The sequence below is a fragment of the Ranitomeya variabilis genome, chromosome 1, assembly GCF_051348905.1.
Source record: "Ranitomeya variabilis isolate aRanVar5 chromosome 1, aRanVar5.hap1, whole genome shotgun sequence".
NCBI classification, from domain to species: domain Eukaryota; kingdom Metazoa; phylum Chordata; class Amphibia; order Anura; family Dendrobatidae; genus Ranitomeya; species Ranitomeya variabilis.
In genome coordinates this window covers 654,234,057-654,259,713 of record NC_135232.1, presented here as the reverse complement: position 1 = coordinate 654,259,713, position 25,657 = coordinate 654,234,057, and the positions used below count along the sequence as shown (strand labels likewise).

Below are 25,657 nucleotides of genomic sequence, written 5' to 3'. Positions count from 1 at the left end.
CCCCGCACCTCACGATGGGGCAGCGGATGCGTTGGAAAACTGCATCAGTTGCCCCCGTTGTGCGGCGCATTCACAGCTAGCGTCGGTGCGCCGCAACGTCGCATAGCGACGTGCAGTGCACGACTCTAGTGTGAAAGTAGCCTAAATGATTATGAACTTGTTTTCTGTGCATTATTTGAGGTCTGAAAGCACTGAGGTTTTTTTAAAATTTTGACCATTTCTCCTTTTCAGAAAAAAAATACAAAATTTATTGCTTGGAAATTCAGAGACATGTTGTCAGAAGTTTATAGAATAAAAGAACAATTTACATTTTACTCAAAAATATACCTATAAAGAGAAAAATCAGACAAACTGAACATTTTGCAGTGGTCTCTTAATTTTTGCCAGAGCTGTATATATCTATATAATTATTGGTAAGTGTGTGAGTGGCAGCCAGGGCCGTAGTCATGGCCCACATTGGTGTCTGCTTTTACGCTCCCTGACCATCCGCATAACATACATACAGTCCCATTGTCTCACTTGCCTGATTCTCCAAGGCGTCTCCTAAACACAGAGGCACTTCTTCCCCGATTTTGGCGCATAAAGAGACAGAGTCCATTTCCTATTTTAACCAAACAATTTTACTTGTTTGTAATCGCAGCGCGTCCACATCAGTTACAGCTACAATACAGAGTTCTGCACAGTTCACATTCTTCACTTTCCCTGTACTTTTCCCTATGTCCTCTGATTCGTACCCGGGACGTTCCATCCCGCACGGTACCGCAGCATCCTCCCTGTTCGGCTTGACTGCCCTTTGGAGTTCCCATGTCCGTTTCACGCCAGACATGAGGGCATCTGCCCAAGTATCAAGCTGCCACATTTTTAGGAGCGATCTGCATTACTGTCCTGCCGTGACTCTTGCTGTAGCTACGGCTCTCTCTACTTATTTCTCGGCTGCTGTCACTGCTGCACTTCTGGCCCACTGACCCTGGACATCTGGGCTGCCTACTTTGAACATTGCGGGCCTACTGTGTTCCCTGGGCTCTAGAGCTCTATGGGAGTGTCTGAGCACTCTGGCCCTCCTGGCCTGTCTCAGCTCCCTGGCTCCACTAACTCAATCTAGGAAATGCTCACTATCTTATCCCACAGTGGCACCTCCTATGTTAACTATTTACACTCCTAAACACTACCATGTCCTCATCTAGGACTAACTATATATGCTGCACTTTCCCTATCCCACAGTATATGCATATGTACATAACAGCATAATGACATAACAATAAGTTAGATATACATAAGAGATGTACCAGTCATTAAAGGGGTCTTATTAAAGGGCACAACAGTTACTGTACCCCCCTTCCAAGTGCTTAGAGGATTGCCCACCTTTTGGAGACAAAACTTACTTACCGGTACTTAAATACATATATTTTGGCTTAATAATTTTTGCATTTGGGTTTCATTAAAAAAATGTTCACACTTTGCCTTTGTGTTGCACTGTCTATTGCTGCCTGCAAAATGAGTTAACTGAGAATCTGTCGGTCAGCCTTCTTTGACAGTCTGATTGGGAATTAGTGGCTCTTTTATTTGTATTTTTCTGAGCTCCTCTCAGCTGACTTATAACCACAGACAATGAGCCTGTAAAAGCGAACAGTGCAGCATTGATACCCGGTTGAAAAAAACCTGCTAAAACCCCTTTAAGGCTACGTTCACATTTGCGGTCAGCGCCGCAGCGTCGGGCGCCGCAGCGGCGCCGCATGCGTCATGCGCCCCTATACTTAACATGGGGGCGCATGGACATGCGTTGTGCTGCGTTTTGTGCCGCATGGCCGCAAGCGTTGGACGCAAGAAACGCTTCAAGTTGCATTTTTTTTGCGTCCAACTTTCGGCCAAAAAGGACGCATGCGGCGCAAAACGCAGCGTTTTAGCGTGCGTTTTGCCGCGTTTTCGTTTGCGTTGTGAACGTAGCCTAAGAAAGGAATTCTAGAGTATGCTGTGATTTATTTATTTATTTTTTTTCACTCTCCGGTTCGGTCAGTGAAAGGATAAATCTCTCATCTGCACCGCCCCATTGAATAACATTGTTCCAAGTGTTGTCCTTTATTTTTTAAGAGCAGCACTTAGACTACATACAGATGTGTGAACAAGCTCATAGGGTGAGGATTTTTCTACTGCATTTTTGCCCCTGATCTGCACCAAGATTTGCGTGTGCTGTAAATTTGCTTAAGATTTAACTCTTTGACGTTTTACCCACCCATAAAAGTGAACTAAGTAGTGTGACCCCTGAGTGATCACATGATGGTGACCCATACAACATGGGTGAGGTCTTAGATGAGAGCGTTGACTTAAAGGGAATCATAATATATGTGTGTTCACTGGGTGACAAACAATGTACTGCAGAATTCCCACCAGGGAGCAGCAGTCGTCTTACAGATGGATGGAGAACAAATAGTTCAGAAATCAATGGTGTAACGTGTCTCTTCACAGCAGACACTCAGCATGCCCACACAATAGCGCAGGCTGTAACAACCACACATGACCACTAGGTGTAGCTATTGCATTGCAGTTTGTGATGACTTGAACCGCTACTCTCTGGCTGACATTGTGGCTTTCCTTTCTTTCCTGACATATGTGACAACTGTTGCCTTTGTATAAATGTATCTCAAATACTGAAAATATTCTGGACTTTCCTTAAAGCAGATTCAACTTTTAGGGCTCGAGTACTTCTTAGAACAAGATTTTTTTTGTGAATGTTTTTAATATTTTGCAATTGATTTGTTCCACTTTTGAGCCTGTAAAAGTGAATTATGTCTGTTTTTGAATAATTCTTAAAGGGGTTCTCAACTACTCGGTCAACCCCTTTTTGATTACTATATTCCCAAATGTTAAAATAAAAACAACTGCTGGTGCAGTTCCAGCTATGTTGGCACCGCTTCTCCCGGGGCTCCCGTGACATAATACTCAGTGGCCATTATTAGGCTGCTTCGCTCTCCCTTCAGACAAAACTGAGATTCGGTGGGAGCGAGAGACCAGCAGCTCTTACGTCTTCCGGATGTCCATTTCATCTGAAGGAAGTGAGAGCCAAGCAGTCAAATAATGGCCACTGACTATTATGTTAGGGGAGCCCCGGGAGAACTGACATCACTAGAATGGCACCTGAGGTGCCTATAGGCTGTTTATGCCGGAATATAATATAACTAGATGGTGGCCCGATTCTAACGCATCGGGTATTCTAGAATATGTATGCGTAGTGTATAGCTCCACGCAGTACATTGCGCAGCCCACGCAGTACATTGCGCAGCCCACGCAGTACATTGCGCAGCCCACGCAGTACATTGCGCAGCCCACGCAGTACATTGTGCAGCCCACGCAGTACATTGCGCAGCCCATGCAGTACATTGTGCAGCCCACGTAGTACATTGCGCAGCCCACGTAGTACATTGCGCAGCCCACGCAGTACATTGCGCAGCCCACGCAGTACATTGCGCAGCCCACGCAGTACATTGCGCAGCCCACGCAGTACATTGCGCAGCCCACGCAGTACATTGCGCAGCCCACGCAGTACATTGCGCAGCCCACGCAGCACATTGCTCAGCCCACGCAGTACATTGCGCAGCCCACGCAGTACATTGCGCAGCCCACGTAGTAAATTGCGCAGCCCACGTAGTAAATTGCGCAGCCCACGTTGTATATTGGGCAGCCCACGTAGTAGATTGCGCAGCCCACGTAGTAGATTGCGCAGCCCACGTAGTAGATTGTGCAGCCCACGTAGTAGATTGCGCAGCCCACGTAGTAGATTGCGCAGCCCACGTAGTAGATTGCGCAGCCCACGTAGTATATTGCGCAACAAACGTAGTATATTGCTCAGCCCACGTTGTATATTGCTCAGCCCATGTTGTATATTGCGCAGCCCATGTTGTACATTGCGCAGCCCACGTTGTACATTGCGCAGCCCACGTTGTATATTGCTTAGCCCACGTATATAGCAATGTGGGCATGATATCCCCGTTAAAAAAAAAAAAAAAAAGAATTAAAATAAAAAATAGTTATATACTCACCTTCCGTTGGCGCCTGGATCCAGGAAGCGGTTACCGACGCTTGGGATCCACCGAAGCTCCGCCGAGCCGCTCGCGCCGGCCGCCATCTTCCGTTCCCAGGATGCATTGCGAAATTACCCAGAAGACTTAGCGGTGTCGCGAGACCGCTAAGGCTACTTTCACACTAGCGTTTTTGGCTGCACGACGCATTGCTTTTTTTCCCCATAGACTAACATTAGCGACGCATTGCGACGTATTGCCACACGTCACAATCGTCGTGCGACGGTTGCATCATATTTTGGCGCACCGCCACCACAAAACAACGTTACATGTAACTTTTTTGTGCGTTGAGACCACCATTTTCGACCACGCATGCGCAGCCGAAACTCCGCCCCCTCCTCCCCGGAACCTTGCAATGGGGCAGCGGAAGCGTCGTAAGACTGCTTCCGCTGCCCACGTCGGGCATTTTTTGCACAGTATGCGTCGGTACGTCGGGCCGACGCAACGCGATGGCCCCGTACCGATTACAGTGTGAAAGCAGCCTTCGTCTTCTGGGTAATTTCGCAGTGCATCGCCAGGAACGGAAGACGGCGGCCGGCGCGAGCGGCTCGGCGGAGTACGGAGGGTGAGTATAGCAGGTTTTTTGTTTTTTTTTAAATTATTTTTAACATTACTTTTTTTTACTATTGATGCCACATAGGCAGCATCAATAGTAAAAAATTGGGGACACACAGGGTTAATAGCAGCGGTTACGGAGTGCGTTACCCGCGGCATAACACGGTCCGTTACCACTGCCATTAACCCTGTGTGAGCGGTGACCGGAGGGGAGTATGCGGGCGCCAGGCACTAAGTGCGGGGAGTAAGGAGCGGCCATTTTCTTCCGGACTGTGCGTATCGCTGATTGGTCGTGGCAAAACGCCCATGACCATTGCCACGACCAATCAGCGACTTGGATTCCATGACAGACAGAGGCCGCGACCAATGAATATCCGTGACAGACAGAAAGACGGAAGTACCCCTTAGACAATTATATAGTAGATAAGGGGTTGTCCGAGTAGTAGTATAGATACCACTGTTTTTACTGAACAAGTCTGCTATGCCAAAACTAATATACCAGTAATAAACCACATAAAGGGCTTATAGACCCCCACATCATGACCATACAGAGCACGAGAGGAAACTCCCAAATTAGTGTACACACATAAGATATATATATACATATATATATATATATATTCCTATTTATTCTTAACCACCAAAACCCAAATGAAGTGAATGAACAAATGAAGACTCACCGAGCCAAAAAAGAGTGATAAGATAGGGAGGGAATATAAGGGTGCCTTCATGAGTTACGAAAAAACACATTACCGGTAAGTAATATCCGTATTTTTCAGCCACCCGTGACTGCACCACAAGAGAATTAGAGACTTACATTCTTAGGGAGAGACCACAGCCTGTAGAACCCTTCTCCCGAACGTGAGATCAGAGGAGGCCGATAGATCCAGCCTGTAGTGCTTAACTCCTTCCTGACATGTGCCATACTAGTACTGCTCTGTGCTTAATCCATTCCCGCAAACCGCAGTACTAGTATGGCAGCACGATCACGCGGTCTCACAGTGAGTGCAGCGGCGATCGCATGCGGGTGTCAGTTGCATGTGACATCTGACACCCTGCAGCAATGCCCACAATCGGTGGTAGCATTTAACCCCTCTGATGTCTGTAGTGACAGCAGCGTAGAGAACAATCGCGCAGGGAGGCCTGCTCGCCCCCACCGGAAAAACAACGCGATACGATCCGAGCGCTGCCATGCTCCTAAACAGTGGTTTACCCCCACATATGGGGTATCGGCGTACTCAGGACAAATTGCACAACAACTTTTGGGGTCCAGTTTCTCCTGTTACCCTTGGGAAAATAAAACAAATTGGATATGAAGTACATTTTTTGTGAAAAAAGTTAAATGTTCATTTTTTTTTTTTTTTAAATATTCCAAAAAATCCTGTGAAGCAGCTGAAGGGTTAATAAACTTCTTGAATGTGGTTTTGAGTACCTTGAAGGGTGCAGTTTTTAGAATAGTGTCACTTTTGGGCATTTTCTGTCATATAGGCCCCTCAAAGTCACTTCAAGTGTGAGGTGGTCCCTAAAAATAAAAATGGTTTTGCAAATTTTGTTTTAAAAATGAAAAATTGCTGGTCAACTTTTAACCCTTATAACTTACTAACAAAAAAAATTGTTTCCAAAATTGTGCTGATGTAAAGCAGACATGTGGGAAATGTTATTTATTTTCTATTTTGTGCGAAGTAAAAGTTTGAAAATTGCGAAATTTCATAAAGTACAATATGTCACGAGAAAATAGGATCCGTTGAAGCGTTTCAGAGTTATGACCTCATAAAGTGACAGTGGTCAGAATTGAAAAAAATGGCCTGGTCAGGAAGTTGAAAACAGACTTTGGGGTGAAGGGGTTAAAGAATGTGGATGGAGAGGACCATGTGGCCGCCTTACAAATCTTGACGATGGCTGCGTCTGCTTTCTCCGCCCAGGATGCAGCCACAGCTCTTGTGGAATGGGCCTTTATAGCTTCAGGAATGGCCCTGCCTGCACTAACATAGGCTAGCTTGATGGCCTCTCTAACCCGTCTTGCTAAGGTTCGTCCGCTTAGACACTCTAAAGCCCTTCCTAGCTCCCTGGAAGGATACAATTAGGGCCCTTTGCTTTTCCAGGGTTCTGTCAGCTCCAGATACCGCAGTAAACACCTCCTAACATCTAGGGTGTGTAGGCTCTTTTCCTTCTGATTTCTGGGATTGGAAAAAAAGGATGGTAATATTATCTCCTGTGACCTATGAAATCTGGCAACCACTTTAGGGGAGATATGCTGGGTCTAATCTCAATATCACCCTGTCTTCCATAATCTGAGTGTAAGGGGGGTCTGCTGATAAGGCGTGTATGTCGCTAATCCTGCTGGCTGAAGTAAGCGCCACCAGTAGGGATGTTTTTAGCGATATTAGCTTTTCTGAGACTGAATGCAATGGCTCAAAAGGGCTCTCTGTCAGTGCATTTAACATTAAATTTAAATCCCATGGAAGGGTTCTACACGTAGTGACCGACTTCGCTCTACTACAGGCTTTAATAAAGCTGGAGATCCATCTATTCCCGCTAGGTCAGTGTAATACAGCTCCCCCCAGAGCCGAGTCCTGAACCTTAAGGGTACTCGCAGAAAGGCCTAATACTGGCCCTTTCTGGAGGAACTCCTGTATTGATGTAACCGGAGCTTCCCCCCTGGTCCTGTCCCTGAAAAGGACAGGAACTTTCGCCAAGTTCTCCCATACATTTTAGTGGTCACCGACTTCCTGCTACTGAGCAGGGTTGAAATTAACCTAGTAGAGAAACCCTTCTCTTGTAAAATTGCCCTCTCAAATTCCAGGCTGTTAAATGCAGCCTGGACATCTGAGGATGTAGAAAAGGTCCCTGGGACAGAAGGTACTGATCCTCCGGAAGGATCTACAGATCCAACACAGACGTTGTCCTCAGCCAATAAAACCACGGCCTCTTCGGCCAAAAGGGAGCTATCAGGATGACCTTTGCCTTCTCTGATTTTTTCAAGACAGCCGGGACGAGACACATTGGAGGGAAGGCATAGAATAGTCCTGCAGTCCATTTCATCCTGAAAACTTCCACCATGTGAGAATTGTTGCCTGGATTCAGCAAGCAGAATTTCTCTAGTTGCCTTCCACGACAGCCTCAGGAGGTTGTTTCCATACCCTAATGGGGGACAGGAAGCACAAGAGGTTAAAAGCCCCTCCCACCTCCCATTAACCAGTGTCTTTCCTGTTCCCCATGGGGCATGGAGAGGTTCCTGGTACGCTGCGTAGCCGGCTCTGGCAGTGGTACCTGTAAACTTTTGCCGGGCAGTGGTGGTCGGGCCCCGGGCTTCCTCCTCCGCTTTCTGCTCCCGTCTCCTTGGATTCTGGGACCGCTGTCCTGGTCCTCCTGCGTCCCCTTGCGGGGGTAAAGCGGACCAGCGATTCCCTCCCGGAGGCCTCCCTGAGCTCTCCGGCGTCTCACCCTCCTGTGCACTCTGTTCGGCGACCCGGAAGTCACGTGGTGCTTCCGCGCTTCAATTCCGGGTCGGGCTCTCCTGTACAGGAGCGCTGTACTTCCGGATTTCGGACCTCTGAACGGCGTGTGGGACACGTTGCATCCTCGCACACCTGCCCGTGACTGCGGAGGGGGAGGGGATGGCTAACTGCCAGGCGCTGTGGCAGCTTTTATTTTCTATATAAAGCTGCAGAAGACGTCTCTCAGGTAAGCTGCTCAGATGGATACGTCTTGCCCTGCAGCTGCAGAGCCCAGCGCTCCCCAGGCCCCAGTAAGTGTGGCAGGGATGGGTCCCATTTAAGGGTGGTTTTTAGTATACATTCTTATACTGCTCCCTCTCTCATTTCAGGGAGACAAGCCTAAATCCACCGCTAAATCCACCTCGAAGCGCAAATGCGCTACATGTAATGAAAAATTACCCTTAAAATGGGAGAAAACATTGTGCCAACCCTGTACGGACAAAATAATCCGGGCTGAACATCCTTCACTAATTGAAGAGATACGTTCCTTGGTTAGGCAGGAGGTTCAGACCTCTATGGCCACATTTGCCTCATTGGCCACATTTGGATTACAAGACCTGATGGCTTCGAGAGCAATTTCTATGGTTCCAGTAAACGAGCAAGGAAGGGGGCATTATTCCCGTATATTCATGGTAAAGAAGCCCTCTGGACAAGCACGGATCATAATAAACCTAAAAGCTCTCAATCAATACATCACTTACCGCAAATTCAAAATGGAGTCAGTAAAATCAGCCATCCCTCTAATAGCTCCACATTCACATATGGCAACAATAGATCTCATGGATGCCTATTTTCAGATCCCGATACATCCTTCTCACAGAAAGTATCTGAGATTTGCGGTTCAGTTGAATCACAAGATTCTACATTTTCAATACAATGTTCTTCCCTTCGGGATCTCCTCAGGTCCCAGGATTTTCTCCAGAGTCATGGCGGAAGCTGTATCTCACATCAGAAGCCAAAGTGTCGCCATAGTACCCCAATTGGACGACCTTCTAATCATTGGTCCTTCCGCCGAAATTCTCAATCAGAGAGTTGCCAGAACTCTAAACATCCTACAACTCTTGGGTTGGATACCCAATCTAAAGAAATCTCATCTTTTGCCTTCAAAGATGATAAAATTTTGGGGGGTCCTGTTGGACTCAGGGAACCAAAAGTCTTTCTTACCAGAAGATCACCGGAATAAATTTTTATCCAAAGTCCTAGATTTCAAAAACAAAGGTCCCCTACTCTGCGGACAGCGATGTCTCTTCTAGGGTCAATGACGGCCTGCATACAATCAGTCCAGTGGGCTCAGGCCCATTCCAGAGTTCTGCAGGCACACTGGAAAACTGGAATGGAAATCCAAACTTCCTAAACAGAAGAGTATACACTCCAGGGAAGGTAAAAGCCTCCTTAGCCTGGTGGGTGATCCAAACAAACCTTCTCAAGGGCGTGGACTGGGTACAAACTCCACTGGTGACAGTAACAACAGATGCCAGTCGAAGGGGCTGGGGTGCCGTTGTGTTGCAAGTCCCATTCCAGGGTCATTGGAATCAGAAAGAAAGCTCCAGTTCCTCCAACCTCAGAGAATTGATGGCAGTGGAGAGGGCCCTTCTAGCCGCCAACAGTCTAATTGTAGGTCAACATGTCAGAGTGTACTCGGACAATATAACGACTGTAGCGCATCTCAAACACCAAGGGAGTCCAAAATTCAATTACGTGAGAGTCGTGTCAAGCAGAATTTTTTGCTGGGCAGAAAAACATCTCCTCTCATTATCAGCAATACACGTCAAAGGGTCGGTGAATGTTCAAGCAGATCTGCTAAGTCGTCACGACTTACAACCAGGAGAATGGAGCCTGAAGACAGACGTTTTCAGGATGTTGACAAACAGATGGGGCCTTCCCGACATAGATCTGTTAGCTTCAAGTCAGAATGTACAGGTCGAGACTTAATTCTCTCTAAACCCCAGAGACAAATCTCAGGGAGTAGACGCTTTTGCCCATACATGAAGGTTCCAGTTAGCGTACGTATTTCCTCCAATACCGTTGCTTGCAAAGACCCTTCGGAAGATCAGAGACGATCAGGTCCAGACTATCCTGGTAGCTCCAGCATGGCCGAAGAGGAGCTGGTACCACCTCATCAGGGAATTACAAGTGGATGGTCCAGTCTTTCTACAAATGTCAGACGATCTTCTCTTGCAGGGTCCCTTTCATCATCCGAACCCCCAAAAATTCAAACTGGCAGCCTGGCTATTGAAGCCCAGGTGCTAAGAGCTAAAGGGCTCTCAGAATCAGTGATCTCCACTTTACAAAAATCCAGGAAACCTGTCACTAACGCTATATATATAGCAAAATTTGGAAAAGGTTCTCCTCGTGGTGTCGCCCTTGTAATCCTGACCCCTTCCACCCTAATATCTCACAAATATTAGACTTTTTACAAAAAGGGCTGGAAATGGGGTTAAAACTGAGTACATTAAAAGTTCAAGTATCAGCCTTGAGTTCTGTCTTTGATCAAGACCTGAGAAATTAATGTCTTCAAAAGGAGATTTGTAGTTAAATTTCCGCGCTGCCGCTAAGTTGAATTTCAGGAGAGTATAGTTGATTCACAGTGGTTTTATTCAACGCATTTCAGGGGTCTCATGCCCCCTTCATCAGGAAATACCACACAGAATATACAGGCATCACAGGTATAAATAGTTTTGCTAGGTTAAAAAAATGAGCTCCACCAGGTCAGATGACTCAGTGTCAGGCCATGTGCACACGTTCAGGATTGTTAGCGTTTTTTTCGCGTTTTTTCGCTATAAAAACGCGAAAAAAAACGCTTACATAAGCCTCCTATTATTTACAGGGTATTCCGCATTTTTTGTGCAAATGTTGCGATTTTTTCCGCGAAAAAATCGCATAGCGGAAAAAAAAGCAACATGTTCATTAAAAATGCGGAATTGCAGGGATTCCGCACACCTAGGGGTCCATTGATCTGCTTACTTCCCGCACGGGGCTGTGCACACCATGCGGGAAGTAAGCAGATTATGTGCGGTTGGTACCCAGGGTGGAGGAGAGGAGACTCTCCTCCACGCACTGGGCACCATATAAGTGGTCAAAAAATAAGAAATAAAATAATAAACAGTCCTATACTCACCCTCGATGTATTCCCGCCTCCTCGCACGCTGCCGTTCGGTTCCTGTAGCTGGTGTGCGCTGAAGGACCTCGCCGAATGACGTCACTGTCCTGTGATTGGTCGTGAGCGGTCATGTGACCGCTCACGTGACCGTGACGTCACGGGAGGTCCTGTGCGCACAGACCAGCTAGAAGAGGAGCCGGACGGCCGCTGAGGAGATGTCTGGGTGAGTATAAGCATTTTTTTTATTTTTTTTATTATTTTTAAACATTCTATCTTTTACTATAGATGCTGCATAAGCTGCATCTATAGTAAAAAGTTGGTCACACTTGTCAAACGCTATGTTTGACAAGTGTGACCAACCTGTCAGTCAGTTTTCCAAGCGATGCTACAGATCGCTTGGAAAACTTTAGCATTCTGCAAGCTAATTACGCTTGCAGAATGCTAAAAAAACGCGAAAAAAACGGAAAAAAAACGCAAAAAAAAAATGCGGATTTCTTGCAGAAAATTTCCGGTTTTCTTCAGGAATTTTCTGCAAGAAATCCGCAACGTGTGCACATACCCTCAAAGTTCAATGATAACACACCATTAACAATTCAAACGATTAGAGAGGTATATACAATGACAAAATACAATGACTTCTTTTATGTTTCTAGACAATAGTTCCAAATTTGCAACATTAAGGAGGAAATTTAAAAAAAAAAAAAAAAAAAAAAAAAAAAAATCTCTACTTAAATGGACAAGAACCTGTAAGAAAAGGAGCTACTCCAGTTCAGAAGCGAATGCCTTACAGATGAACTACCGTGTGGAATCAACAAGTTGATATTTTCTTATTGTGAATCCATTGAAATCTTTACATTAAATGTGGAATAAAATCATGTTTTATTATTTTCCATTAAAAAATATAAATATATATATGAAAATTAATTTGTCGTGGTTTGGGGTGATCTAAAATTACGAAAATTATAATTAGTGAGTTTAAAATTGCGTCATGTACATAAGAGTAACAATTTAAGCAGCAAACCAGCGCTCGAAGTGAGCGCAGAAACAAAATGAAAGTGACACTTCACCTGTCCAAGGACCAATAATAGATATATTTAACAAGAGACAATATAACATTGCCAAGGGATGGGAATGAATGAATACACAGCACTCGGTGACCTCAAAGAACAGCAGATAAACTGGGACGCCTGGCAGCAGAGAAAAGGATGATTGAGTTAAGTGCTCCTGTCGGGAGGGGTCATTACACCCTGTGAAGCTGCCACAATCAGCACCAGCTCCCTGGATTTAATCTCAAGAGTCAAAAACCATTATTCAGGACACAGTTGTGATGGAGACAATTTGTATGTAATAAAGGAGTGAAAACGCTCCTCTCCAGGGCAGACTCAGACTATGCCCACATGAGGAGTTTGAGGAAATTACAACTAAACATATCAATGAATGACTCCAAGATAATCCTAAATGAAAATGTAAATTTAAATCTTAAGTGGCTCACAGCACAAAGGATTAAAAAATCAATCATAACTATACAAATAAAAATATAAATATAGATATATCAATAAAAATATAAATATAGATATATCAATAAAAATATAAATATAGATATATCAAATTCATAAAAAAGGGGGGAGGGCTACACATTCAGATAAAACATTGGTAGTTTCTTTAAATATATATAAATAAATAAAAATATAAAAGTGAGGGGGTGGAGAAAAAAAAATGTACTATTCAGATGAAAACCTCAGTTATTTCATTTAAGCCTTGTGGTTTTAGGCTACCTAATTTGTAGATCCAATATACTTCTTTCCTATTTAGTTTCATGGATCTGTTAGGTACATGCTTAGGTATATGATCAATAGGGCTGATTTTTAATAGTTTAAAGTCCTTATTATGCACTAGGGCATAATGTCTGGACAGACCATGAGTGAGTAAGCCTTTTTTTATATTGTGACGATGGGAATTCAGTCTGAGGTGAAGGGGCTGTGTGGTTCTCCCCACATACTGTTTACCACAGGGACATTCAATAGCATATATTACAAAGTCAGAATTGCAATTCAGAAAAAAAGGAATCATAAATTTTTCTTTAGTGGAGCAGGAAATTATACAATCAGATTTATGATTTATGCTGGAACAGCATAAGCAATTTTTTGTGCCACATTTAAAAATTCCTTTGGTGGAATTACTGGTGAGAAACCCATTGGCCCCTGTATGGGATCTCAGGCGGCTAGGGGCTACTAAGTCCTTAATTGTGGGGGCTCTTCGAAATGTGATCCCTGGATTTCTTGGAAGAATTCTATTCAAAATAGGATCATTTAGCAGTATGTGCCAATTTTTGTGGAAAATTTTACGGATTTCCTTGTGTTCGGTGGAAAATTGTGTTATGAAGTTCAGTGCATAATTATTATTAGTTACTCTTTTTTCTTTCTGCTCTAATAATGTTCCCTGATTTAATTTAATAGAGTTTTTGAAGGCGTTTTTAATTAAATGTGAAGGATAGTTCTGGGCACAAAATCTTTTCTTTAAAACATTAGACTGCTCTTTGAAGTCTGTGTCTAATGAACAGTTCTTTCTGATACGGTTAAATTGGTTGCTGGGAATATTATTTAACCATTTGTTGTAGTGTCCACTACTGTAATGGATGTAACCATTAGTATCTACTTTTTTAAAAAATGTTTTACTACAAATCTTTTCTTCTTTAACAAAAAGGGTGACATCTAAAAAATTGATAAAAAAATTATTATGGACTACTGTAAAAGAAAGATTCCAACTATTAAAATGTATTGTCTGGATGAAATTTTCAATATTGTTAGTGGAGTTGTCCCAAATAAAAAATAAATCATCAATGAATCTCTTATATAAAATAATATTTTTACACCAATTCTCATTAAGAATAAACATTTCTTCAAAAATCCCCATAAAAAGGTTAGCAAACGTAGGCGCTACCTTCGAGCCCATTGCGGTCCCCTTGATTTGTTGATAAAATAATTTATCAAAAGTAAAATAATTGTTTTTCAGTATAAAATCAATTCCTTTTATAATAAAATCCTTTTGTGCCGAAGAAAGCCTATTATCAGATTTTAAAAATTGATAAAAACAATTTGTGCCAACATCATGTGCAATATTAGAGTAAAGTGCTGTAACATCCATAGTAATAAATACATAATGCGGTTTCCAAGTGACCTCTTGCAGTAAACACAATAGATGGGTTGAGTCTCTGAGGTGACTTTTTAGATTAAACACATGCGGTAACATTATCCTATCAATATAGTGGGCTAAATTTGAGGTTAGAGAATTGATACCTGCAATTATCGGTCTGCCAGGGGGATTATGAAGACTTTTGTGCACTTTTGGCAGATGGTAAAAAAAAGGGATACTGGGGTTCTTAATGATTAAAAAATTCTTCTCCTTACTATTAAAGATATTCTGTGAAACCCCCTCAGCGATAAGAGCATTATAGGCTTTAATAGAGTTGGAGTAGTTACTCAAAGAGCTTTTTACGTAATAATCAGTGTCAGATAAAATCCTATTAGCTTCATTGATGTAGTCGCATCGGTTCTGAATTACTATCCCTCCACCTTTGTCGGCCGGTCTAATCACAATCAAATTATTAAGTGAAAGTGCTTTCAATGCTTGTTTCTCTTGCAAATTAAGATTGGATTTCATATTTTTATTGCTGACAGCACTTCGTGTAATTTTCTCAAATTCTTTTAATACGATGTCATTAAAGGCATTAATTTGGTGGCTTTTGTCTTCTAACGGATAAAAATTAGATTTAGATGGTACATCTAGGTGAAAAACATCTAAAGCCCCATGGGCGCCTTCTTCAACACCTGAGGAATTAACTGTGGTGTCTTTAGCAAAGTGTCTTTTCAGGGTAAGCTTTCTAATAAAAATCTGTAAGTCCAAAAAGAGGTCAAAGTCCTTAGATTTATTATTGGGACAAAAGGATAATCCTTTGGAGAGAAGAGCTGTCTCGTTCGTAGTTAGAATATATTCAGATAAATTAAAAATATTATTAGAAGTACAGCCCTCATCATTACTTGCTAGGGTATTCTTTTCCCTCTCTTTTTTTTCTCCCACCTCTTGTTCCTCTATAGCATTTTTTCTTTTTCCATTTTTTGGAAGAAAGAACTGATTTAATTGTGGGGTGTTTTTCAAAGCACGGGGTAAAAAAGGAACAGTACCATTATTGGAAGCATTTGAGTTGTCAAGTATAAAGGTCTTACCAATTTGTGGGGTTATGATTACATCAGTTTTTGGAATATTAGGTTTATCAGGTATAATGGTATTACAGGGCTGTGAAGGTATAAGCATGCTTGGTGTTGTGTCATGAATAGATAGATCTAGCAATGAGATAGGAAAAGGGGGGGAAGAGTCAGGAAAAGAGGTGTCCCCCCTTTTTTCATGTGAAAAGGATCTTTTGGAGGTAGAAGAAATTTCTTCTTTTTCTTTATCCCCATTTATTTGGTTAATCTGTATTTTAATTTTTTCAAGATGTTCCCTAGCCTCAAGCAGGGTTTGGGAGTGATTAAGAAAACTCTTATTGAGCGTTTTAGAAGAGGTTTTGGGAGTGCTCATATTGTCTGGAGGGATATTGGGGATAGAATTATTATTCACGTTTGTAATGTGAGTCTTGACTGGGAGGGATCGTTCTATATGAGGATCAGTGTCCAGCTGCTTTGTAGTGAACTTACATGAAACAGGATTATCTATAGTAGGTGTGTTTGTATTGTTAACATTTAAATTTTTATTTTTGGTATTCATTTTCTGTTTATAATCTTCCCTGTCCCGCTGCAGTTTTTTTTATTTTCTCGTTATAGTGTCATTTTCTAGCTGCATTATAAATGTCGTGACATTAGAGTTTATTTTCTTATATTCAGGGTGTGCTAAAAACGGTAACAGATCATTATGAATTTGTCTGATCTTAATTGTTGCTATATCACACAGTTGAGATCTCTTTTTAAAAAGGCATGTCAACATCTCAGTCATGCAATTATTTAAAATATTATTCCAGTCACTTGTAAACGCCGGATCACCAGGAAAGGGAGAGTCATGTGTTATTCTAAGCCCCCTAGGGCAAATATTTTCCCTCAAATAGATATCAAGAAACTGGGCATCCAGATTAAAATGGAGTTCTTCTTTAAGTGCTTCTTTAAAATTGTAAAAGATTTTTCGGAGATTTTTTGTTTCTTCATCAGAGAATACTTGTTGATTTAGTTCCACAGTGGAGCTGGGTTCAACAAAACCAATTGTCTGTTTAATCAGGCGTTCTCTAGATGATCTCCACTTTACAAAAATCCAGGAAACCTGTCACTAACGCTATATATATAGCAAAATTTGGAAAAGGTTCTCCTCGTGGTGTCGCCCTTGTAATCCTGACCCCTTCCACCCTAATATCTCACAAATATTAGACTTTTTACAAAAAGGGCTGGAAATGGGGTTAAAACTGAGTACATTAAAAGTTCAAGTATCAGCCTTGAGTTCTGTCTTTGATCAAGACCTGGCAGGTCATCGTTGCATAAAAAGGTTTTTTGTCTCAGCATCAAGGCATCATCCAAAGCAACAAATCTTTGTGCCATCATGGGACTTAAACATAGTCCTAAAGGGCCTTACGGCTCCTCCATTTGAGCCACTATCCTCTTGTTCCTTGCAGCTGCTGTCCTGCAAGACCGCCTTCTTAGTTGCCATATCCACTGCAAGACGAGTGGGGTAAATACAAGCCCTTTCAATCAGAGAACCTTATCTCAGCATAAGGGATGATTCCATTGTGTTCCGACCTGATCCATGTTTTCTTCCAAAGGTGGTGTCAGAGTTTCACCGATCACAGGATATAATCCTTCCATCGTTCTGTCACAATCCCACAAATCCGGAAGAACATAGATTCCATACTTTGGATGTACGTCGCATAGTTTTACGCTATTTGGAACAAACTAAAGCTTTCAGAATTGACCAAAATCTCTTCGTTCATTTATCTGGCCGAAACAAGGGCAAAAAAGTAGCGAAGAGTACTATTGCCAACTGGATAAAAAAGGCCATAACTGAAGCATATTTAGCTCAGAATGTCGTGGTACCTGCAGGCCTAAAGGCTCATTCCACCAGATCTACCTCCGTCTCCTGGGCTGAAAGGGCTGATGCATCCACGGAGCAGATTTGCAGGGCTGCAACATGGTCTTCTCTACACACATTCACTAAACATTATAGATTGGACTTCTGGTCCAACCGGGATCTAGTCTTTGGCCGGAAAGTTCTCCAGGCTGTGGTCCCTCCCTAAATACAGAATTGGTTGGCATTCCTCCTGAGGCTGTCGTGGAAGGCAACTAGAGAAAATAGAATTATTCTTACCGTTAATTCGGTTTCTAGGAGCCTTCCACGACAGCATTAATTCCCTCCCAATGTTCTTGGATATTTTTTTCTGAGAACCTAAAAGGTAACCGGTGCTATGGGTTCAGTTGTAAGTCACTGGTTAATGGGAGATGGGAGGGGCTTTTAACCTCTTGTGCTTCCTGTCCCCCATTAGGGTATGGAGACAACCTCCTGAGGCTGTCGTGGAAGGCTCCTAGAAACCGAATTAACAGTAAGAATAATTCTATTTTTCTTATTGGAAATGTCTGACTTGTGACCGGATCTGTACTGCTACCCTGAAAACCTCCAATACTGTTTGTGAATTGGGACATGAAAATAGGCATCCTTGAGGTCCAGGACAGCCATATAACAACCTGGAAATAGAGTTTTCACAGCTGACCTCACTGATTCCATCTTGAGTGAGGAGATGACTAAATATTTGTTCAACGCTCTTAGGTTAATAGTCCTCAAGGATGTCTGTTTTTTCATCAGAAATAGGAAAGGGGTTCTACTCCCCCAACCCCCCCCCCCCCCCCCCCCCATCACCCCTGGGCGAATCTCTACCATTACTAATTTTTCTATGAGGCACAGGATCTCTTCTTCCAGTACCCGCTGTTTGTGTGAATATCTGTCTCAAGGTAGGGTCTGGAGCTTCAACTTCAGGCCTAATGCTACTATCTGAAGGATCCAGGCACTTGAAGAAATCCTCTCCCAGGCTGGGAAGAAGAGTGAAAACTTTCCCCCCCACCTGGGAGAGCGAGTCACTGAGATGGTTTCTTGGATTCCTGGGAGGCTTTTCTGAAAAAGAAACCTCCTGTTTTCTTCGGTCGCTCCTCCAGCTAGTCTTGGTCTCTGAATGGTCTCCTGCGCACATACCGACCTCTACGAAAGGAGTGGCGCTGCCCCTTTGAGGGTTGGTATTGACGTCAGGATCATCTCTCTAGGTACCTGCTGCTCCAGCTGCTCCTCCAGGTTATCCAGCCAGACCTTTAGAGATCTGGCCACACATGTGGCTGCGATGGCTGGCCTTAAGGCCCCTGCCGAAGACTCCCAAGCAGCTTTGAGAAATCTATCAGTCCTTCTGTCCAGCGGCTCCTTTAGCGACCCCAAGTCTTCAATAGGCAAAGAAGATTTCCTTGAAATCTTGGGTATCACTACGTCCAATCTTGGCTCTTTATCCCAAGAGGAAGAAGCTTCCTCTTCAAACGGGTACTTCCTTTTAAGGGAGACCAAAGCTTTGTCCCTTTTTATCCGGTCTTTCCCACTCCCTCCTAATGAGGTTCTGTATATGTTCGTTCACCAGGAAGGTTCTGCACCTTTTCTGCCCCAGGCCCCCGAACATTAACTCTTGTGCAGATTTTTTAGTTTTCTGATCCACCAGACCCATTGTGGATCATATTGCCTTCACCAGCTTAACCGTCCCTTCTACAGGGAAACCGTGACGGTGCTCTGCACTGCTATCTGATGAACAGGTCTGAATCCCATGGGTCCTCTTCCACTGACCCTGAAGACTTCGGGTGTTGAAAGGGATAGTCAGGATCTCTTCCCTTCCCTACCCCTTCTATCCTCCGAAGGGCCTAGTGCCCTGATAGTCTTTTGCACTTCCGATTTAATCAAGGATATTAGTTTAGGGGACTCCTCTGAGATTGTTTGTTTAATACAGTCCTGGCAAAATTTCTTTGTCCAAGACCTTGCCAACTGCTGTCCGCAGAGGGGGCAATCCCTATGATTTGATTTCAACCTGCACCTCCTTGGGACCCCCTGATCCGGAGGTTGAATAATGTCAGAAAGATCTCCCTGTAGACTCCTCTCTCCTGGCATTGTGGTGGTCGTCCGCTGTACCTTGTGCGCTGCCCAAGTGGCCCCCACTGCTGCTGGCGAGACAAGGCTGCTGGGGTGCCTGCTTCTTTCTGTCATGAGGACATGACAGGCGTCTTTTCTCTAGCTGCTCTGGCAACTCCTGTTGCTCCTGCTGATGTGGTGGCTGAAGCTGCTCAGGCGACTGCTGAGCCTCAATCCTGGCGCCACCATCTGCCTGCCGGCGGTCCTCTTTCATACTCACATTGGACAGCCTTCCGGAACGCACAACCGTTTGTACCGCCCTGTAACGGAGAAACGGGGTCAGTGAGTGCTCTCGTCCGCTGGCCCGGCTGTCTTTAGCAAGACTGCATGGACCACGGCTCATACCACTGGACGCCCGCTCTATCTCCCCGTGGGCAATACACTACACAGACAACACAGGGTTAAGGTAAAACAGTGTGGCAATACTTTATTGAACCACAACACATAATAGCAAACAGAACAATCTCACCATGGCTGGAATTGTTTGGTTACATGGGCGCATATAAAATATCACCGCATCTCCACGTGTTTCCAGTATGACACGATGTCAGGACTCCCAGGGTCACATGAGCGCATATAAAAGATCACTGCGTCTCCATGTATTTCCAGTATGACATGATGTCAGAGCTCCCAGGGTCGCTACTCCATCTGTGGATGAATGCACAGAGAAGGGGTAACGACAAGCATAGGGAGATGACCAAGAACTGTCCATAGAGTCCATACAAGGTCCAAAGCCAGATGACACAAGAGTCACCACCTGGCTTATCTGACCATCTCCATGGAACCAGGCGACCAGCGGGTCCCAACCCTGGCTTTCTCCAAACAGATCCATGGTTCAGAGATGGTCACTGGATCAGATCTGTGTCCTTCCAACCGGAGCTGAAAACCCCTAGGTTGTATCCTATAGAATCCTAGATCAGTGTCCCTCATGATGGTGCCATGATGAATTGGCTGCAGTCCTTTCTCTTGTCTGTTTGCAGATTGTCTGGCTGGCAGCTCTGTATTATTTCAGACTCCCAGGATGTAAACTCTGAGTCATTTTATACCCAAGGCATGTAAGCTATTTTTAGAATTACCCAGGGTCTTTCAGTCCAACATCAAGATAAGGTAAACAATGGTGATGGGATTAATTAGCACTATTAGCATATAAGCACACATCAATAACCAAAGCTTAACCCACTCAATGTACAGTTACTATTACAGACTTAAGGCCCCGTCTCACATAGCGAGATCGCTAGCGAGATCGCTGCTGAGTCACTAGTTTTGTGACGCAACAGCGACCTCAGTAGCGATCTCGCTATGTGTGACACGTACCAGCGATCAGGCCCCTGCTGCGAGATCGCTGGTCGTGTCGGAATGGCCTGGACCTTTTTTTGGTCGTTGAGGTCCCGCTGACATCGCTGAATCGGTGTGTGTGACACCGATCCAGCGATGTCTTCACTGGTAACCAGGGTAAACATCGGGTTACTACGCGCAGGGCCGCGCTTAGTAACCCGATGTTTACCCTGGTTACCATCGTAAAAGTAAAAAAAAAAAAACAGTACATACTCACATTCCGGTGTCCGTCAGGTCCCTTGCAGTCTGCTTCCCGCTCTGACTGAGTGCCGCCGTAAAGTGAAAGCAGAGCACAGCGGTGACGTCACCGCTGTGCTCTGCTCTTACTTTCCGGCCGGCAGTCAGTCAGTGCGGGAAGCAGACTGCAAGGGACCTGACGGACACCGGAATGTGAGTATGTACTGTTTGTTTTTTTTTACTTTTACGATGGTAACCAGGGTAAACATCGGGTTACTAAGCGCGGCCCTGCGCGTAGTAACCCGATGTTTACACTGGTTACAAGCGAAAGCATCGTTGGATCGGTGTCACACACACCGATCCAACGATGACAGCGGGAGATCCAGCGACGAAAGAAAGTTCCAAACGATCTGCTACGACATACGATTCTCAGCAGGGTCCCTGATCACTACTGCGTGTCAGACACAGCGATATCGTATGGATATCGCTGGAACGTCACGGATCGTACCGTCGTAGCGACAAAAGTGCCACTGTGAGACAGTACCCTTAAGGTACCTTCACACTAAACGATATCGCTAGTGATCCGTGACGTTGCAGCGTCCTGGATAGCGATATCGTTGTGTTTGACACGCAGCAGCGATCTGGATCCTGCTGTGATATCGCTGGTCGTTGCTGAAAGTTCAGAACTTTATTTGGTCGTCAGATCGGCGTGTATCGTCGTGTTTGACAGCCAAAGCAACGATGCCAGCAATGTTTTACAGTGGTAACCAGGGTAAATATCAGGTTACTAAGCGCAGGGCCGCGCTTAGTAACCCGATGTTTACCCTGGTTACCATTGTAAAAGTAAAAAAAACAAACAGTACATACTCACCCTCTGATGTCTGTCACACGTCCCTTTTCCGTCTGCTTCCCGCACTGACTGTGATTGCCGGCCGTAAAGTGAAAGCAGAGCACAGCGGTGATGGCTGTGCTGTACTTTACGGCCGGCAATCACAGTCAGTGCGGGAAGCAGACGGCAAGGGACGTGTGACAGACATCAGAGGGTGAGTATGTACTGTTTGTTTTTTTTACTTTTACAATGGTAACCAGGGTAAACATCGGGTTACTAAGTGCGGCCCTGCGCTTAGTAACCCAATGTTTACCCTGGTTACCCGGGGACTTTGGCATCGTTGGTCGCTGGAGAGCTGTCTGTGTGACAGCTCTCCAGCGACCACACAGCGACGCTGCCGCGATCGGCATCGTTGTCGATATCGCTGCAGCGTCGCTTAGTGTGAAGGTACCTTTACACAGTATGTTAGATAGTATATCAGTGGGCAAGTCTGTCTTCTTGACCCACCAGATATAAACACTTACATTCACAAGCCAATATACACATAAATTGCCAGTTCTTTTGTTTTTGCAAAACATGGTTGTCTGGGAAATTAAGATACAATCTGGTTTCTTCACACACCCCTTCCTCCAGAAGCAGTCAGTCATCCCCATCCACTTCCGGTACGCACTGCTGACCCCACGCGTCATCCGGCTGCGACTTCCGGTGCGTGCTCTGTCCTGACAGAGGAAGCCCTGCCACACAGACAGGTGAGGCTTCAATGCCGCTTGCTGGCTTCTCTTCACCCGGCACGCCAATGTGTCTGGGCAGCATGGACCGTGCACTAGCCCGCACATACATGCTCAGGGAGGGCACCCCACGAGGACCTCCATGGCGCTACCGGCACCTGGCGGCAACCGCAGCAGACCCCAGTCTGCCAAATCCCAACCGCTCCAGGCCCAGCCATCCTCTTCAATCTTCACAGCAGATCTTACTGAGAGTTTCCCATCAAGGACAGGAAATCAACTGATGCGGAGAGAGGAGCTGCCCTTTTTATCTTGAAGGTTTCCTGTCCTTAAAGGGCGGATTCCCTCTCTTGTGATGCTGTCATGGGTGACTGGAAAACTTGGCTCCCGTGCACATACCCCAAATATAATGGGCAAATGTGGACTTGTTAGATAGCAGTAGAGTATGCTACCTACATAATGCCTAGATGAGGGATGATGGCATGGGGACGTTTTTCATGATGTATGTATTTTAGTTTAATTAAAATCTATATACAAAAGTATCTGAGCTAAGAAATTCTCTGTTGGCTGAATGGACACAGACTCCCACAGACATGCTCCACAATCTTGATGAGAGCCTTCCCTGAGGATCGGAATCTGGTGTAGCCGGTAAGAGGGGTCCTACTCCATCTAATCGCAAAGGTTTTGGATAGGGGTGTTGAAAAATAGCCATATAGGTTTGATGATCAGGTGTCCACATCATTATGGCTACATATGGATAAAGTCATTAAGGCAGTTAAGACGATAGTGACCTGTGCCGAGTTCTTTTGCCAGGCTCTGAATCATAAAAATATATTTTAGGACATGGCAAATGTACGGAGCGTTCAGTTCAAGTTGGTAAATTCGTTGCCAATTTTTCCTCGCTGACCTTCACATGTGGATGACCGGCAAACAAGCTCAATCATGATAAAATCACAATAATAGTTTGTTTTAACCTGAAGCCAAATAATATGTGATTACAAATTGATTAAGACATGTAGTAAACAATCACTGAGTGTACATTGCTATGTTTCGGACTTTTGAGAAAGAAGAAACGCTTGTTTAAAGACTTGTCTGGTTTAGAAAGCAAAAAAAAAGAAAAACATTTTAAAAATTGTATGCATGATATCTGGTCAATAGAGGACGGTCCCTAATTTTCCGTTATTATTTTCTTTTAGACGTCATGAGAAATGTCTACAAAGAGCAGTTCTTGTTTTGGAGGACTCTGTGTGTCACGGTGGTAACCTGTACACCTTCTCAGTGCAATACGACTCGCCGTGGTCGTCATGTGGTTTGCTGAGTTTTGCCTCTTGCTGCACTGCTGCGTCTTAGGCTGCGTGCACACAGTGCATTTTTTAAGTGTTTCTGCTGCATTTTTTTCGCTCAGAAATGGGCCAAAAAGCGCTATGGAATCCTTATGCAAGCTAATTCAATGACAATCCTGAAGTGTTGTGCACATGATCAGTAAATTTCCTTGAGTCTTTGCAGGGCTTTTTTTCTGCAGCATGTCAATTCTTTGTGCGTTTCTGCAGCTTTTTTCACCCATTGACTTCAACTGAGTCATTCAGATCCGCAGCAAAAATGTTTGCGGATTTGCTGAGTTTTCGTTTGCATTTTCATGTGCTTCCTATGGTGTATCCCACGCTGTCATCTGTGTGACACCATGGGAAGAACTGCACAGAGGTTCTTATCGTCAGTAACGCTAAAACCGGTAAGACCATCAGTCAGAGCGCTGCAGGGTCATGCTGTCAGATGTCAGCGTGACCCCGCAGCTGTGACTGAGACCCGCTGTAAGCCATAATCATCAACATTAACAGAAATAAACACTGAAATAGATCACTCTGTTTGTAATGACTCTATATAATATATGAGTTTCACTTTTTGTATTGAAGAACTGAAATAAATTAACTTTTTGATGATATTCTAATTTAGCGAGAAGCACTTGTAGTCCCAATAGTTATTATTTTTGGAAATGTTGCCAGCTTGGTAGATCTTGGTTACATCTTATCTAGGAATGTACCGCTAATTCACCACCTTATCTCATTCCTTCACTCAGTAAAGATAAATCATTTGTTTTATATCCTGCACAAATAAATATTGTATTAAGTTTCATGTCTTATCAAGACCCAAAGGACGACTGTCCTTCAAACAAATGGTGTCATATTGTAAATGGTGTTTTCCTTGAAATATAGCTGCAAGTCTAACAGCAATATCACCTAGGAGTGGCTACCCTAAAGTCTATGCCTGACTTTTTTCATGTGCCTTGCTACGTTACCCGGGAAGTCAGAAACGTTTTTATAGACAACCTGTTTCTGGGTATTTTCCACTCGTCAGTGTAGGGCAGAGTCTGGCTGAGTGTGATTCTCTTGAAGCAACATGGGGAAACTTACTAGTTTGTCTGAAAGAGACCAGCTCAGTATGGAGTCTTACTGGAAATTCTTAATGGGAGAAAAGTAGGGAAATGACCGCTCTCTCGTGGAAATACATTTTCTTTCTAGTAAAACCTAGCATAGGTGGCTGACCATGAGTCAATGTCCACTCATTGCATTGACTCAAAGGTGTTACACTCAGCCAGCCAGACCTTGCTCTACACTGATGAGGGGCAAACTCCCCAAAACAGGCTCTAAGTAGAAGAGTTTCTGGCTTGACATTTACCCCAGATAATGCTGCCATGCTCATTAAATGGACATTGACGTATAGGACCGCTACCTCTCCTAGGTAATACTTGCGAGATAGTTGCTTTTCCTCTGCATGAGAGCTAAGTTGCATACTTTTCTCCTGTGGAGCTTTGCCAGTACCCTCCTTATAGGAGATGTACTTATGGCCAAAATCAGTAGCCGCCTCACCGATCCAGATAATTACTGTAGAGTTTGTTTTCAGTAGCTCGAATGTGTTACTTCCTGGAATGGTTTGGCCCATCGGTCTGTGGATGCTCAGTCTTAAAACATAATGCGATTTACATATTTTGCCAGGTTTAGATACGGCATAGACATATTCCTAGGTTGGAAGAGTGAATAATGGCCCCAATTCATCAACACAATATTATTTATTTATTTATTTATTTATTTATGAAGAGCCTCCAAGCACTTCGCCACTAATTTTACTCCAGTCGGGGAATAAAGTGAATTTTCTGGCATTGGGAACGCCACAGCTTGTTATGAATTAGA

At 44.1% G+C, this 25,657-nt stretch overlaps 1 protein-coding gene across 6 annotated transcripts in view; it reads left to right on the top strand.

Moving 5' to 3' along the window:
* MIPOL1 (mirror-image polydactyly 1) overlaps positions 1-25,657 on the top strand; it is a 509,264-nt gene that overhangs the window by 33,508 nt on the left and 450,099 nt on the right. The window contains exon 1 of one of the 6 annotated variants that reach the window (XM_077262631.1): positions 17,739-17,796. The exons of the other annotated variants lie outside the window; for them this stretch is intronic. The gene's annotated coding sequence lies outside the window, so the exon portion shown is untranslated. Of the gene's footprint in view, positions 1-17,738; positions 17,797-25,657 lie in introns of those variants that run through there. 6 annotated transcript variants of the gene reach the window in all.